Source organism: Aethalodelphis obliquidens, unplaced genomic scaffold, assembly GCF_003676395.1.
Source record: "Aethalodelphis obliquidens isolate GAN/ISIS:26980383/991018 unplaced genomic scaffold, ASM367639v1 scaffold3, whole genome shotgun sequence".
NCBI classification, from domain to species: Eukaryota; Metazoa; Chordata; class Mammalia; order Artiodactyla; family Delphinidae; genus Aethalodelphis; species Aethalodelphis obliquidens.
The window spans coordinates 67,811,437-67,826,417 of record NW_020837947.1 but is presented as its reverse complement, the minus strand read 5'-3'; the positions used below and the strand labels follow the sequence as shown (position 1 = coordinate 67,826,417).

Sequence of the window (14,981 nt, the reverse complement as noted above, 5' to 3'; positions counted from 1 at the left end):
TACATGGACTTGGAAAAAATTATGATGAATGAAGTTTGGAAAATACCTTGTTATCTTTCAACAACCTGGTAAGGTAGGTATGATTGTTTTCCATTCATAGGTAGGAGACCTGAGGTTTGGAAAAGTTCAGTAACCTTCCAAAGGCTACTCTGTAGGAAGGTGAGGAGTTGGGATTCAAACCTAGAAGTGTCTGCCTCCAAAACTGCCTCCTTTACATGACAATCATGCTGGTTTCCTCGAGGACTGTCACTCAGAGCCTTCTGATTGTACTTCGCTTCTAAATCAACAGTTCTCACTGCGTGCGCCTTTCTGGTAGTCCTCCAGAAAGGTCCTCCTCTGGGTACTTTCATCGTAATCCTATGATGTTGTTCATCCCTTTCACTCTTGTTTGCTCACGAGTGTATAGGGAAGTTTTCCAGAGGCTACATGACATGTGCTATCACAACACACTGAATGCAGAAGCAGATATGAGAATCCAGCTGCCTTCAGTTAAGCCAGAAATTAAAAAGATTGACGAAAAAGTAAATAATGGCATTCTTCTCATGGAATCTTTTTCATTTGTTGCCTTGTTTTAGAAAATACAGTTATTTTTAAAAATGTGATTTATGTTAACATGTGGTGGGTTTATTGTTATTTTTAAGTAAATAAATATTTTACACATTTATCCATCTTAATTTTGAGTACATTAAACATCAATATGTATAGCCCATAGAAACAAGTTCTTTGGGGTCATCAAGAGTTGTATAAAGGAGTCTTAAGGTGGAAAATATGTGATGGGATAATATTTTTTAATATTAACGGAAGAACTTTTTTCTCCCAATATTTCCACCCTTCCTTTCCTCCCCTTTCCCTTTAAGTAGGTAACCCCTGTGATTCATTGCTTCAGCAGGGGGACATTACCGAATGGAAAGCAGAAATAGGGTCTAGCTTTTGTGTTTCCCAAAAGCCTAAACCTAATAGGGAAGTTATGCTAGGTGCTTTGAAATAGGAATATCAAAACGCAGCAAGCGGGGCTTCCCTGGTGGTGCAGTGGGTAAGAATCCGCCTGCCAATGCAGGGGACACGGGTTCGAGCCCTGGTCCGGGAAGATCCCACATGCCGCAGAGCAACTAAGCCCGTGTGCCACAACTACTGAGCCTGTGCTCTACAGCCCGTGCTCATAGAGCCCGCGAGCCACAATTACTGAGCCCAAGTGCTGCAACTACTGAAGCCCATGTGCCTAGAGCCCGTGCTCTGCAACAAGAGAAGCCACTGCAATGAGAAACCCACGCACCGCAATGAAGACCCAATGCAGCCAAAAATAAATAAAATTAAAAAGAAAAATACAGCAAGTGCCACCGAGAAAAAATATAGCAATGTTGAGAAAGGGCAGTTTTCCCAGGGCTAGACAAATATTTCTCACCTCTTGAGGGTGGGTGTGGGGAAGAACAAAGACAGAAGAGAGATTAGGAGAACGGAAAGAAGACTGGGCTGAAGGGGCCAGGAAGACAGAAACTAGGCACTGCTCAGCCACAGTGGAGCCTCTTCCATTGTCCTGGAGCCACGTGGGACCGGGGAAGTGTCACTGCCTAAATTCAGTGTCTTTGAGAGCCAGCTGCCCCCCTCCACCCCTATGATGGTCCGCAGGAGTGACACATTCTGATTCACCCAACCTGGTCACCCACACCCTGAAAACGTCCCTGGACCATCAGAAGCCCAAGGTGGGGGCGTGGTTGGGGCCCTGGATGCCTGGAGGGGTAGTGGTTGTGGGGATGAGAGGTAACAGCTCTGGACCCTGTAATTGGAAGTTCAGATTGGAATCGGCTGCAGATCGCCCTGAGCTGGGGGAGCAGTTTTTACAAATATTAGGAGCATCACACATACCTGTTGGCAGATAAGCAAATAAGGGACCGTGTGGTATTCCAGCAGAAGCTGCACACTGATTGCAGTGTCCTTGGGTTCAGCCCACAGGTAAGTATTCTTGGTCCAGTACAGGGCATCTGCTTGGTCCAGTACAGATGCTCTTGGGAGGAGTCCACGAACCATCCAGGGCCCACTGTCCTTTCTCCCAGCCAGCCCCTGCACCCATCCACATTCCCTGCCTGGCCCCTGAGGACACCTGACTTTTCTGAGCCCTGCGATACAAAGTGGGTGATCTATAGTAGGACTCCTCAAGATGAAACCCTGAAACTACACAGAATCATGAGCCTCTGCATTTTTCTGAGGAGAGCGTCTTAGCTTTCACCAGCTCCACAGCAGATTCTCTGACACCTGTGTTGGAATCCTGGTTGCTATTCACTGGCTGTGTGACCTTGAGCATGTCACTTAACCTGTCTGTGCCTCCGTTTCCTCTTCTGTGAAATGGGGGTGTTAATAGTATCTAACTCTTAGGGCTGATGTGAGGATAAATGAGCTTATACTACATATGAAGCGTTTGGAATGGCAAACCCTTCAGAGCTGTTGGCTGTCATTATTACAGGGGAGGTAGACCATGGGGGCAGGGGGTAGGGGGTAGAAACCCTGTGTCAGAGGGGCCAGCCTAGAGCAGAGAGGTGACTGAGGACACCTTGGGTGATCCCGGCCCATCTTGAGGATGTAGCCTGTGCAGCCCTCAGAACCCATTCATTCAGCAGACAGTCCAGTACACTGGAGACCAACAAGTCTTCTCTGCACATGACCAGAAAGGCTGCCGGCAGCTGGAATATGTGTGACTCTTGTCCTGGGAAAGATAAGGATCTGCAGGTGGCAGTCAGAGGGGCCTGGAGCCACGATCTCGGAGACCACGGTTCTGCCCTGGAGACCAATGCCGCTTTAGTTCTAGGCCCGAGACACCACGCTGGGCGGCCCAGGCAACAGAAGGCACAGCAGCGTCCGCCAGCAACTGGAATCCTGCTCCAGCACTTTCTAGCTGAGTGTTCTTGAGCAACTTACTGTAAACCTCCCTAAGCCATAGTTTCCTCTTTTGAGAAATTGAGCAATAATATATCCACTTTACCAATTCAATGACATAACATAAGCAAGACACTTAGCAAGTACGTAGCCACTGCTCAGGAAATGGAGCCATGTCTCTGGCAAGGTGTACAGTACTGAGGCAGGGCTCACGGGGGTCCAGGGGTCTAATCGGATGGGACTCCTTGAGGAACAAATCCAAAGACCACTACAGCGAAGACATATTTGACCCATTTGGGGGTCATTTTTTGCTTCAGCTTCTCTTTAAGCTTGGGAATTTCTTAGGGCTCCTTTGGGCTTCTTAGGAACCATGAAAGGGGGAAATGAAGATGAGAATATTCTTTCAAAATTAACTCCTCCCCCCACCCAATATTCCCATGGTGAAGAATCTGTGGCACTCTTATAGTCACAGAAGTCCATTCCAACCAGCTTAAGAAGACAGCGCTTTACTCACAGGCTTGGAGAACAGGAAGTACTCAAGGCCACAGGCCCTCACCTGTGCTTCCAGGGGATGCCTGCTTCTTTCCTCTCTCTCTGCAGGTCTGCTTTCTCTTCTTGATGATGTAACCAGAATGGCTGACCCAGCCCAGCTTTGCCTCATTTTGTAGTTTAAATGCAGCAGATCAGATGTTCCCTGTTCTCAGATCCAAGTTCCCAGGAGAGGAAATTTATTGGCCAGCTCCTGTAACATACTTGGACCTGCTGCTGTCAACCAAAAGTATGTACATATGGGGTGGGAGGGGGAGGAAACAGGAGTGGTACAGACACACAGGCTCAACCAGTTCATAAAAGAAGATCAAATGGCTAAGGAACACCCACCTGAAAAGATACTCATCTTCGCTAAAATTCAAAGAAAGGCAGATTAGCCAATAATGTGACGTGCTCATTTTTTTCTTTTTGGACATCACATTGGCAATAATAAAAAATAAAGATAATTGCAGGAAACTTGTTAAAAGTATAAAGTGATATGACTTTTCTGGTTTGCTATTGAGCATTAGGTTGTCATATTTTAAATGTACATAAGCTTTAACCCAGAACTTTTAGTTGTAAGAAATTACCCTAAAGAAATAATTAGAACATGCAAAGGCATATATGTATATAGATGTTTATTGCAATACTTTTAATATTTAAGAAAAACTTAGAGGATCATAGACGCCCTTCAGTGGAGGGTAAAGATTATGGTACAAAGGAATACTACTGAGAGGCCATTATAAAAGATGGGATAGATTCATATGTAAGATGTACACGACAAGCTATTTAAAGTAAAAAAAAAAGCAAACCACAGAAAAGAGTAAATAATGTGATTCCATTTTTGTCAAACATGCAGTATATAGTACATACTGTACATACTATCTTAGAAATATGTATGCATACACTCTATATGTATTTGTGTATGTGTGTATACATAATATATAACAATTACACAGTATATGTTGTATAACAGTTACACATTGTATATACACACATTTATAGATATCTGTAAGGATAGATATAAAACTAATAATTTTGGCCATCTCTGGGAATAAATAGAATTATGGAAAGTTTTCACTTCTTGCTTTCTCCATTTTTATATTATTGAACTTTTTAAAAACAAGCTTGAATTATTTTAATAACTGGATGAAAAAAACTAGTAAGAGATTCCATTTCTGGGGGGAAAGAGAGTACAGATTTTATATACAAAAGAGAAACACTTGCTATTTTAAAATTAAAGAAGGACAACAAAAATCCATTTTCCCAGTGACAGATAGGCATAGGAGGTGGCAAGGGCTTTCTAGGGTGGAAAGGATAAAAGTCAGTTTCTCCTGGTACCACAGAGTACATGAGGTCTGTCCTACTGGAAGAATTTGGCTAACCCACAACCCAAAGGGCCTTCCCCCTTCTGCTGTAGATGAATGAATGAACTTAACTGAATTGCACACTTCAGCTCAAATCTAGAGATAATATGTTTATATATTTACATATGAAAAGAGGAGGCAGGTAGTAAATGATGAGAGTTGAGGTATGCAGCCAAGTGAGGGGTCGGATATAGAAAGAACCAGAAGCCAACCTGGGAAAAGTGAAGATGGCCTGGTTCAATTCCAGAGATGGGTTTGTGTGGGTGCCTGGGGCCTTTTTAAAGGAAATTGAATAGGTGGGGGAATTGAAACTCTCACTGGGATTATTATTATTTTTTAAGTGTTTCCCTTCGTATCCTTCCTTTCTTGATAGAAACATGCTAAATATTTTTAAAAATCCCCCAGAAAAAGAAAAAAATCAATAAAAGGTCCCATTGTGCAGAGGGGGGAAGGATAAATTAGAAGTTTGGGATTAATATATGTACACTACTATATTAAAATAAATAAGCAACAAGGACCTATATACCTGAGTATAGCACAGGGAACTATACTCAATATCTTGTAATAATCTATTATGGAAGAGAATATAAAAAAATAATATATATATACACACATATATATTTGAATCACTTTGTGTACACCTGAAACTAATACAACATTGTAAGTCAACTCTATTTCAATAAAAAATTTAAAAAATCCAACAGAAAAAAATAAATATAAAAGAGCCCATTGTAATTTCTTTTAATACCATAGTGGATTTCAATGGGGGAAAAAACTAATCTTGCTGTGTAGGCCACTTTACAAGAATGCCTCAAGTTCACACATAGCAGGAGAGTTGTGTTCATTTGGCATAGATAGAAAGCAATTTCAATTAGCACAGTCTTTTGTCTTTGTAGTAGGCAGTTCACTAATAAGGCATTTTAGAGCATTGTTCACCAACAGCATTAGAAGTGAGTGAATTTCACCATATTACTTTTTCAGACCTCTAACACCTTGGCAGGCAGACTCTTGTAGAATAAGACCTGTTTCTCCTTTTCTTTTAGAATTCCACTCTAAGCAAGAAACATTTGCTTAATGCCTACCTAGGGACTTCAACATTGCTAGTGCATATAATGGCTTTCCAAAAATGTTTACGGTAATGGGAATTTGGGGGATAATATACCACTGGCCATACTGCCAAGACAGCTTTTTGAATGATTGTTCATATAAAGCCTGCCAAATTGCTGATATTAGCAATTGTCATTCCTTGCATTACGAGATTCTGAAGATGAAAATAATAACTGGAGACAGACAGCAAGAGCTGACAGGTCATCTTTCTCAGCTCCCTCAGGTTAGATAGGAGGAAATGAGTCTCTGAGAGAGCAGGGTGTTGTCTAGTTTCATGACTAAGAAGTGGCAGAGATTTTTTTTTTGTTGCAAATCCTATGCTCTTTTTTATTATCACTCAGCATGCTGCTCTCAGACCCAAGTCTGTCTCAGAAATGCCAAACATTCTCTTCTCCCTACCCACATTGCACCTTGGAGACTCTGCCCCACTCATCACCCTGGGAGGGTTACACTACCTACCATGTGACTGTGCCCCATCAGTCTCAGTGACTGACCCAGGGATAGATATCTGACCTCAGCTGGGCTGAGCAGATACCCTCCCAAGAATTTGGAATAGGGATAAAGAGGCTGAGTCATTGAGCTGTGCGGAGCCAAGCTGCAAGGTCATGGCCAGCTGGTCTGTCACAGCAGCCACAAACCTCATACTAGTGAGGGAGGGGAAGCTGAGAAATCATGAGTCAGCAGAAAAAGTCCATCTGCAGAAGGATGGAGCAGATGTCCCAAGACAAACAGAGACACAATGTACCTCCAAAGGTAGAGGAGAGACAGAGGGAGAAAAAAAATCTGCATAATCCCCTTTTGGTCCCATAACACCCAGCTTTATCTCCTGCGCTGCTTATTGTAACCCTGTAATAAACTCTGCCTTTCAATCAATCCTCTTTTGATTTGAGCTAAGTGGAATTCTGTTCTTTGCATCTAAATTTTTCTGAAGACACTCCAATTCATATTGAATAAATTTTTGGGTGAAAAGACTGCTCTGTTTTTTATGAAGATTATGGAAATTGAAGTCTTATCTCAAAACCCACAACAGAATGATTGGTTTTCTGCATTCTCTTCCCTAATTATCCAGACCCCTGGAGACCAAGCTTTCCAGGTGAATAATTTCCAGAATTTCTGATGGGAGTTAGCCCAACTTTGGGTCTTCCCTCAAAGTATGCTAGAGTTATTCTGTCCAGAGATAGAGATCTTACTGGGGTCTGTAGCTGCCACTTTGGGAATATATGTCAGGACTTCCTAGAGTATTTCCATTTAAAGTTTCTAAGGCTTCAGCTTGCTTTCTCATAAAAGCTCTGTTCCTTTGGATGTACTTGTGGCTTAACATTGACCCAGCTGGGAGGTGGCCATATCCATGAGAAGTTCAGGTACTATTCCTGTGTTCATTTCAAATAATGGAAAGAGCCTTTTGAAAAATTCTACTTACTCTTCTAAAATTCTTAGAATTAATCTAAGTATAAAATAATGGAGAAATGATTGAGTAAATTAGGGTTCATCAGCTGATGGACTACTATACAGATATTTAAAACAAGATAACTACCAAGATTAAACACCATGGAAAGATATTTATGATTCAGAGAATAAGGGAAAAGAGAAGAATCCAAAGTTGTAAGTATGGACCATGCGAAAATAGGTTCACGAAAAAGACATGTTTCTTGATAGTTCTCAAGAAGGTAATTGAGGTAGCCCCAAACAATCCCTAGATCTTGGTATGTAAGATAAAAATCTATAGGGCATCTGCCTTAGATGATTTTGGATGAGTCTTAGGAAAATGGAACAATTAGGGGATTTCTCAGCAGTACCACTGCCAGTTTTCCCCGGGCACTTATATCAGTGTTTATTTGAATGGCTTCAATGAGGGTATTTTACTTACCCTAACTCAGAGGCTCACGATTTGAGAGATCGACAGAGGCTTCAATGTATTATAGTCTTGCTTTGTAGAAATTATTGGGTGGAATTTTTCTGTGAGTAAATGGGGCAGTAGAAATCCCTGCTTACCACTACCTTCCACCCCCACTTTGCCATTTGGCATCTGTCCACTTGTCTTTATGTTAACTATTCCAGCTTATGGTTCATAAAAGATCATAAAGCAATACTATGCCCACAGATTGAGCCCCACAAATAGCATTCACAAATCTCTCCTCTAGAAAATATTACCAAAAATGCCTCAGAATTCTATACATACAAAATTCCCTTTGCTTTTTTGGTCTGTGTTATGATTTGCGGGGGAAACGGTTTTGCTCCTGTATAGTGAATTCCTATAACCTTTTCCAAATTTATCAAAGGATAAAGAAAGGAGAGACTGGTGTATGTGAGGAGGGACATCCAGCCATGTTCCGAGGGAAGGATTTCACCAGCTGCCAAAGTGGCCCAAAAGAATTTAAAGGGAAGAGACATTCCAAGGAAGGCATAAGCCCTCTAGTTGAATTCATGCTAAAGATGCACTCTAGTGAGATCTGACTGTTGAAAAAGTATCTTAGGGTCTCAGTATTCCTCTTCTAGTTGAATCCTAGAGGAGAAAGGAGGCTTATTTTGAGGATGTGGTAGGAAGGAAGGCAAGCTACATGAGAAGGGATAGCAGGAGATGTAGGGAGAAACGTGACTCAAGATGTACGTGGGGATAGTTTGACTTCCAGGGAGAAGTGATTCTTTCATCAGTGCCTGTTTCCATCACTGCAATGCAATATCTACCCTCTCATATTTTCTGGCAGCCAATATTTCCAAACATCTGCAGGGATATATACAAATACTCATTTAAAATATTGAACCATGCATAAATTAAACATCATGTTTTAATGTATATGAAATACAGTAGCATTTTAGCAGTGGTTATATTGAAAGTGTAGAGTGAAAAAGAGAGGTAATGAAGAAAAGGATACTGAATATATCCAATTATTTTTGTAGGGTATAAAACGTCTCATAGTACATGTAGGGTTAACCTGAAACCTTAAAGCATGTTAATTGTAAAGCTCAAATAGTTCTGAGATAAGATATGATTTTGGTTTAGTCCATAAAATAAACTTTGAGTCTGGGGGCCAAGAAAGGATTTTCTCAGATATTGTGTTTCCTTTTTCCTTTTTCTTATTTTTATCAAAAAAGTATAAGGATAAAGTACAAAATGTATGAAAGATGAAAACTTTCTTGCGCCTTTCTGATGACAAAAAGGTGAGTCATTTGCTCAAAGCCAGCCCAGAAATTTTCTCTCATGCATCGTCGAATAAGAAGCCTCAGCTGGGCACCCCTCCAGCTGGTAAGAGGATCTCTGTGTCGTATGATGCAAAGGGGAGGGGCTGAACCTGCAGCCCTCCGTCTGCCCTTCCCTCTGGTTTCTGGCAGCCTTTCTGCACACAGATCATCCTCTACCACGATTCTGCACGCAAGTTTCCAGGGCTAGTCCTCTCGGCCCACTCCCATTTGGGTCAGAACCCTGAGCCTCTGTGGAGATGGAAAAGCAGGGAGGTCTGGCTCAGCCTCACTCTGACACAAAGGAATACGACCTTTAGGTTTCCCTGGGAATGGTTCGTGTGGTTGGCTGAGCCTCAAGATCAAGGTCATCAGTGTGATTCCTGGAAAGAGACGCAGAGTCGTTGTCTCCGGTCTGGGCCAGGTGCCTCAAATCCTAAAATTTTAGGATAGGCAGCGTATGCTGTGGTTCTTGAGAAGGACCAGGCAGGCGAGGAAGTTTGCAGTGACGCATATCAACACTTCCACTAGGGAGACATGTGAAGGCGTTTGTCCTTAGCCGTGTCACCTAGCTTAGCTGGGTCACCCGCACAAATGCAGCTCAGCAGCATGAGTATTAGAAATCAGACAAGGCCCAGGACAGGACAGCCCACGCTCCTCTCTAGGAGTCCAGTCCCACTCGCCTTTCCTTGCAGAGGGAAGTCCTTCTCTCTACTGTGAATTTCCATGGTGAAAACTACACATTTGGAAAGGAGTTCAGATGAAGGAAACTCTGTGGCTTCCTTGGTGAAGTAAACCAGTTAGGGCCAGAAAGAGGTGAGCAGCTAGTGTCAGAGTAGGAACCTACTTCCCGTCTCCCCTCCTGAATCATCGTGTAATAAGCTTCTGATATGCGGAAAGCCCTGAAGAAATGCAGAGAAGGAAGTGAATAAGCCAACTGCATTGCCTCCAAGCCCGAGGAACACCCTGCTTTGGGGATAAAACTGCAACTCTCGTGCCAACAGTTCAGGCAAGGGAACCTACACAAATAATGCTTGGAATTCAATGGACGAACGGCCCACAGAGATCTTGTGGTCATTTTTTTTTATATTGCCCTCTAAGATTGCCCTTTTGCTTGGTTGTTCGCTTGCTCGCTTTTGCTCAGGTGATGAGAGGAGGGAATAAAAAACCCACCTTCTGGTTCTGAGCAGCATCTGTTTAGATGACCCAGAGGGACATCATCCAGGTAAAAGAGGATGTGGAACTCTGCTACCTCACACCTCCTTCCTGAGTAAATGAAAAGCCAAGGGCTACTATAAAAAGTAATTTTTGTCCAGCTGTTGGGGGGAGGGAAGTATTTTCACACTCAGAACGTCACACTCCAAATTTTAACCTAGAGCTGTTTTCTGCTCTTACCCATAAAGTGATTCACAAGGCTGTGGTAGCTTTAGCGTCTTCAGAATGGTGGAACCAGCAGGTCAGTGGCCACCTGATGGAATTACACAACGTGGCTTATTTTGGAGGAAAGGGAAGTCAGGGTGAGGATCATTTATTTCATCAGCCTCGTGATCACAAAAGCTATCCAGGCTAAAAACAGTCTTTCACCACTCTGCCATTTATACTTCTCCCCCTAGCTTCCAAATTCTCATACTTAAATTCTCTTCTTGTGAAAACTACTTTGACTTAAAAATTCTTCCGTCTGTCCTTACTTTTCTATCACTTTTTCTCCTCATTGAATCCTTTCCATTATCCAATAATAGAAATAGGATAGCATAAGGAGTTGAGGAGGTTTCCTAACTCAACCTAAAACCAAAGAGTAAGAAGAAAAATGGAAGACGCTCTTACCCAGTTTCTTGGCTGTAATTAAGAAACCAGCCTGTGGCCAAGTCCAATCAGTTAAATGAAGAAAGCTGTAGGTTGGCCATGTGCAGTTACCATCAGACTGAGGTCATGATGACACTAGTATGGAGGTTTGACAAAGGAGACCCAAAGACCAAGAATTTCAGGATCAGGGGCTTCCCTGGTGGCACAGTGGTTGAGAGTCCACCTGCCAATGCAGGGGACGCGGGTTCGTGCCCCGGTCCGGGAGGATCCCACGTGCCACAGAGCGGCTGGGCCCGTGAGCCATGGCCGCTGAGCCTGTATGTCCGGAGCCTGTGCTCCACAACGGGAGAGGCCACAGCAGTGAGAGGCCCGCGTACTACAAAAAAAAAAAAATTTCAGGATCTGATTAAAAAAAATTCTTTTTAATTAAAAAAATTAAAAAAATTTTTTCAGGATCTGACAGTAAGCAGTAGGAAGACGCTTGATCTGGTGAAATAGCTAATGCTTAGGAGGTTACTGTGTGCTGAGCACTGTTCCGATCACCTTATGCATGTCAAGTTATTCCATCCTCACAATAAAGCTACCAGGTATTTACCATTATTATCTCCATTTTGCAGATGAAGGAAACGGAGGCACAAAATGGTGCCTGTGGTGGACGTGGAGAAGCACTGTCCTCCAAAGGATTTTCTCCCCGGCTGCCTTCAAACTGTCAGTGCCTTTAGGCTCTGCCTCAGCTATTTGGCCTGAGGTCATGACCTTCCCAGGGCAGCCTGCATTGGACAGAGGGACAAAGTATAAAGACCCAGCCATTGCCCCAAGAATTATCCCAAGATGGAACAATTCTGATGGGTAATAGTCACAACAGAGCTCCCTACCTGGTTGGTAGAAGCTTTGATGAACCTGTACCACATTTCAACTTCTGCCTCAACAAGGGTGACTAACCATCCCGGTTTGCCCAAGACTGTTCTGGTTTTAGCACGGAAATTTCTGTGTGCCAAGAAGCTCTCATACCAGGCAAACCAGATGGTTGGTTGCTTCGGACCAATCCTGCTTCCTTCCCCTTCCTTCTAAATATATTGATCCCTAATAATGATTTTGCACGGCAAACTCCATCTCAGCGTCCGCTTCCTGAGAAACCCACATGGACAGTGCCCTGATCACATCACAGACAACGGACCTTCCGGCATCAGACTGTGTGTTCCTAATCTCCAAGCTTCTGGAGATTATAAAAGTGTTCTGGTAACTTGAATGGTGTACTCAACAGAGAACAGAGGAAGATTCTCCAGGCTCCATACAGCCCAGGTGAAATACTTCTCAACAAGAATGAAAGTAGTTCACGTTCTTCAATATGCCAGGCAATGAGCTCACAGTGCTTTGTCTGTGAAGGAGGTGCCTATCAATATCCTTATTTTACAAATGAGAAAGCTGACGCTTAGAGAATTTACTTGCCCTACGATTTTAACCTAAGCACTCTGCTTCTAAATTAGAAGTTTAGATAAACCTGAGTAGCTTAGCATTATAGAATGGAGAGAATTTTTTTGGAGTAGAGGTACAGAGTGGGTTCAGTGAAGATTCTATATTAAAAAAAAAAAAAAAGACCCAGAAACATGGCAAGAGGTTACAATCCAAGTTATTAAAAAAGCTGAAAGAGTTTAAGAACAGGGATGTGAAATATTCAGATGTAAGTTGTTTATGTTGCAGTGAAGTAAATCTCTGTCGCTCTCTTCATCTTCTCGAGCTTTCCCAAATCTTCGGTGAAGTTTAGCACAGAAGAGCCACACATTCAGTATGTGTGTAAACCACAAAGGGGCTGCCTGAGCAGAGAACAGGGACTAGTAGAGGCAAGAAATCAGAGATAGAGGGGCCGTGAGGCAGCCCTCTCCAAATTCTTCTCATCCCCACCTGCCACCAGGCCTGGAGGAATTTGCAGAAATATTCAGGAGGTTATTAGGTTTTCCACAGGCCTGGAAAGAGATGTGAGTCTAATTTGTTTATATCTTTAGGGCTAGGGAGATTCCAGATGACAGCTGAGATGCACATGCATGACAAGATGTTTACGAAAATCAAAATGATAAAGGCAGCTATCTGGAGACGCAAGTAAGAAACTTGGTAATTTGTATTTTCTTTTTGGTGCTTTTTCAAGATTCCTGCAATAAATTGGTGTTAATTCTGTAATCTGAGAAAAGAGCAATAAATGATCAGTGTCTATTTCTCCTGTGTTCCTATAGAGACTCTTCTGTCTCTTGGGTGTGCCCAGTCCCTAAAAAGAAACAGATGAAACAAACACACAAAAAAACCATGCCACTGATTCATGCAGAGGTATTTCATATAGTTACAGAAATAGAGTCTACATATTGTGTGAGGCCTCATTACCTTAGTGTGAGAACATCCAAAACGTTTTAGGTCAATATCATGGGTCTAGGAAGAGAGGGTCTTTAAGATTTTAAGTTAATCCTTGAGACTTGGATCAGGCAAAGTTGATATTGATCAGGTCAACGTTTAATCCTGACTTGATTCTTGACTCATGTAATTTTGAGCGTGCAAGTAATTTTCTCTTTTTAACTTTCCTCTTCTCAAAGTGACCAATATTTTTTTTGCAAACAGATAATGCTTACAAAAAAACTTTGAGAGCTCTGAATTAAAGATTCTATATAAAAGGAGAGTTATGACACATGACTGTCCAATCCTCTTGATGATAGGGCTTAATTAGTACCTGGTAACTGATGAGCCCACCTGATGTCAATTTCCCCTTATAAATGGTGGCCTCCTTCTCCCCTGAGTGGTAAGGACGGCTGTCATGTCCTGCCAGCCGGCTGGCGCACACAGTGGAGTGTCACTCTGGGACCTGGCTTCGATATGTAAGATCCCCCTGTGCAATAGAGCATTAATGTCTCCGCCACTGTCTCCAGGGCTCTTTCTTCAGTGTCAAGGCTGGGCAACTACAGGGCTTGCAGGCCTGTGGGGTACAGCCCTACAGTCATTAAAAAAAAAAAGGAGAGAGCTTCCCTGGTGGCGCAGTGGTTGAGAGTCCGCCTGCCGATGCAGGGAACACGGGTTCATGCCCTAGTCTGGGAAGATCCCACATGCCGCGGATCTGCTGGGCCCGTGAGCCATGGCCGCTGAGCCTGCGCGTCCGGAGCCTGTGCTCCGCAACGGGAGGGGCCACAACAGTGAGAGGCCCGCGAACCCCACCCCCCAAAAAAAGGAGAGTTATGACTGTGATGTATTTCAATGTCATTGCTCGAACAGAATTAAAAACGTTTCCTTGCTTCTTTTGATAACACAGGTGGTAGTAAAGAATGAAACGGATAATCTAAAACATAAGTGTTTTTTTCCCTATTCATCAGAAGGGTTTAATAGAAAAAACAAAGGCACAGTTTAGTATTTTGAAATAGTTTAAATACTCTGGGGTGCAGAGGGATGCAAGATCCATGACGTCATGTCTTGGACATATCATCTTTGACTTGCTAATTTCCACACTTGGGCAGAGAGTGGTTGAAAAATGAATACTCTTTGTTTTTTTAGAAAATGAAGAGATCCTGAGCAAACGCATGGGAATTTTAAAGTGTCATTATAAAGAGAGAGGAGATTCTGTAAGCCTTTAGATCCATGCCCTTGTTTTTTTTTTTTGGCTGTGACGCATGGCTTGAGGGATCTTAGTTCCCCAAACAGGGATTGAACCTATGCCCTTGGCAGTGAGAGTACAGAGTCCTAACCACTGGACCACCAGGGAATTCCCAAGATCCATGTCCTCTTGACTGACAAGTCAAAATGTATTTTCTCTCATCCATGACATCATGGCCTGAACCTGAACATCAACCTTTGCTTTCTTTTGCTGAGATGGTACTTATTGCCCAGGAGCTGCTTCTGTTTCTGCTCCTGAGTCACTGGGCAAGATTTACTTCTGGGGTCCAACTTATAAACAAACATATCTAAATTTCATATTGATTTTAAGATTTCTTTATTGCTAGTAAGGACTTGAGAATTGTGAGGATATAAATGTTATCACTTACAGTCAACTCTAGAACTGATAAGCTAACCAGATGCATGTAACATCCGTTTATAGTAATGACAGCAATAAAATTTGTGGGTAAGATATGAAATTAAAAGGAAAAGTTTGTAACTAGGTGA

General features: G+C 42.6%; 1 long non-coding RNA gene across 1 annotated transcript; it reads left to right on the top strand.

The window, feature by feature from the left end:
• The first annotated feature begins 3,522 nt into the window (after positions 1–3,522).
• On the top strand, positions 3,523–13,813 carry LOC113611621 (uncharacterized). The gene is made up of 3 exons (XR_003429527.1): positions 3,523–3,646; positions 11,468–12,152; positions 12,854–13,813. It is a non-coding gene; the product is annotated as an uncharacterized LOC113611621 (long non-coding RNA).
• The last annotated feature ends 1,168 nt before the right edge of the window (positions 13,814–14,981 follow it).